The sequence below is a fragment of the Ochlerotatus camptorhynchus genome, unplaced genomic scaffold (genome assembly GCF_037179485.1).
Source record: "Ochlerotatus camptorhynchus isolate MF236.1 unplaced genomic scaffold, CSIRO-AGI_Acam_v1.1 ptg000052l, whole genome shotgun sequence".
Classification (NCBI taxonomy): domain Eukaryota; kingdom Metazoa; phylum Arthropoda; class Insecta; order Diptera; family Culicidae; genus Ochlerotatus; species Ochlerotatus camptorhynchus.
In genome coordinates this window covers 39990-42800 of record NW_027040542.1, presented here as the reverse complement: position 1 = coordinate 42800, position 2811 = coordinate 39990, and positions in this window count along the sequence as shown.

Genomic DNA, 2811 nt, shown 5'->3' with positions numbered 1-2811 from the left:
AATGACTAACGAATGGAAGACTTTGACTACCCAGCCATGCAATAGTCTCATTCCGTGCCTTATGGCAACTTGATGATTCTATTGCGCTCATCTTTTGGCACCACCCAGGAGAGACTTGGTCCTGTACCCAATGCTTAACTTATCTCCATTCCACTCAGCTACTCGCAATTTCTTGTGATATAGTGGGCGGAATATTATTATATGAGACAATTCTATGCAGACGTCTTTCCAAGTTTGGCAGATCGACAGGTAATCGGTGAGTTACCACGATAGTTGTTATTCAACAACTCGACAACGTCCCATCGTCAACGCCTGCTATGAGAATTTCCCATAGCAGACGCCAACGAAATGACGTCATCGAGCTATCGATCAACTATCCTGGTTATCGCCTGGTACCTTATTGCACGATGCTAGGAGGCGAACCTCTCCCCCAGTCCATAAAATTGGTGATTTGAAAAAAAAAAACTTTTTTATTATTTGAGATGGACCAATGCAATGTTCGAAAACCTTTTTTTTTCAACTATTCGTTTATATGTTAGGCTCAAATGTCGTTAAACTTTACGGAGCCGAGGTCTATCAAAATACAATAAATCATAGTTAAAATACATTATTTTTCTTTTCCTTATTTTCAATTTGCTCTAAATATATGGCATCAATCCTCTTTTTGCTTTCCTCGATCAATGCACACCGTTCTTCAGGATCGTCAATATGCGAAAGATCTGGGATCGTATATGGACAAATATCACCACTCACAGAGATCAGGCTGCTATCACTTTCGCTTGAGTCTCATTTGCGTTCAATTTTAGGGTTGCATTGTTTGTGGTGTCCGAGTCGACTGATCGCTGGGGTTTCATTTCGGTTTTGTTGTTTTGCTGTTGGTCTGCATTTGGTATCGATTTCGGGAGCGAGGGCCACTGCTTACTGTTGGCTGCGTTTGATGGAAATTTGTGTGCGTTTTTGTTGTTCTTGTTATTGCTGTTAACGTAGTTGTTGTTGGTGCTGCTACTGAGTGTATTGTCTTCATTTGCTGCTGCTGTTGCTGCTGCTGCTGCTGGAGCCACATCGGAGCAGCGCTGCTTTGGGTGAGATTTGCGCTCACAATTGCGACATGTTTTTACTTGGTTTGGGTATGATACCAGTGTAATTTCGCCATCCACGGTAATGAATGACGGGATGGGAAGAATAAGTCTCATTTTTAAAACACGCACTTCATTACTGAAGCCTGGAAAATAACTCTTCCAAACCTCACTGCGAATTGCTATCACCTCTCCATATTGGCGCATATGGTCGATGATGACCACATTCTACATGCCATCTGGAAGATCATGCAAACGTACGTTGACAGCGCTGCTTTCGACATAAATTGAAATAGAGATCTTTTTTCCCTCATACTCCATAAAATGCTTCAGGTGATGAGCTGAAGCGATTCTTCTTGCTACTTCGTTACTTTGCATACCCAGGTATGCAACGTTTTTCACATTGTGTGGCTGGATACATTTCACTTGTGACATATCAAGTTGCAGTTCACTTTCTAGAAATCGTTCGATTTTCAAAATACACGGCCGCTTAGGCAGAATGGATGTATCCAAAACGACACAGTTTTCTCGTAAAACCCGCATGGCTATGGGCAACAAAACTCACGCGCGTCACACAAAAGAAATTCGAGAATGGTAATATACGTCTGATCGGTTAAGGAGATGGATAGCTACTGAATTCGAAAAACTTGTAAAACAATTAATTCGAAGCAATATTGCCGAAAAAACCAGTGTTCTATCTCTCATGATTCATGAGTTATGATTATTTTAAACAAGCAGTTTAGTGTGGCCCCTAGAAAAACGGCTTATTTAATTATATTTTTATACGTTTATTTATCGTGAAAAAATATTCTAGACAGTTTTAAAACTTCTTATGACGCATTTTTTTTGAAAGTTATTATCTCTTCTATTTGAAAATTTATGGCTTGTTTTTGTTGAAAACATGACTTTTTTCTAATTAAATGTAATGCTGGGGGCGACCCACTGTGGGGCGGCTCCATACAAAGTGGTGGCAAAAAATATTTTATTGGTTTTTCCGCACTTTTTGATGGTATTATAGTAAGTTAAGCATAAAATTAGTCATATTTATGTATTTTCATCGCATCCGGAAGGTGTAACTAGTATTAAACCCAGTAATGAGCTACTTATTCCTGAACAATAAACTTGAAAGTTTGTTTTTAATTTTAGGGACAGTTCAAATGCAAATCAAAACTAGAATAAGGTTGCTGTGCATAAGATTAAATAGGAAAGGTGGAGGTGGAACCCCCCCCCCCCTTCCTAGCCAAGACCTGACCCCTCCCCCATTTTTTTTATATATGTGATATAAGAGTATTGTTTTACCAATCAGGTATTTTGATGAAGAATTATTTGTCTATCGAACCTCCCCTCTACTGAAAATCATAAGGGCGTATCTGCATTGATCGATTTTCTCTTTCGTTAATAACTTGGCCAAACCGAAACCGATCGACGCAATTTTTGGACTGTGGCAAGATGTTATGATCAGTGCTGCGATTTGTCATTTTCATTGAGAAAACTTCAGTGGATATAGACAAAATTCATTTCAGTAGCAACACTGATAGAACTGAAAATCAAAATTTCCTTCTTACTCTTTTCTTTGTCAGTGACAAAGATTCCCTTGGTGAAAAAACTGTGAATTTGCGCATTCTGTGTCACATTATTGTTCTCCAGGCTGATAATGATGATGATTCGTATTCACTTTGATGGTTCTATGTAACTGTTTTGCTAAATTAATTTGATTTCGATAGTTATTCAGCAA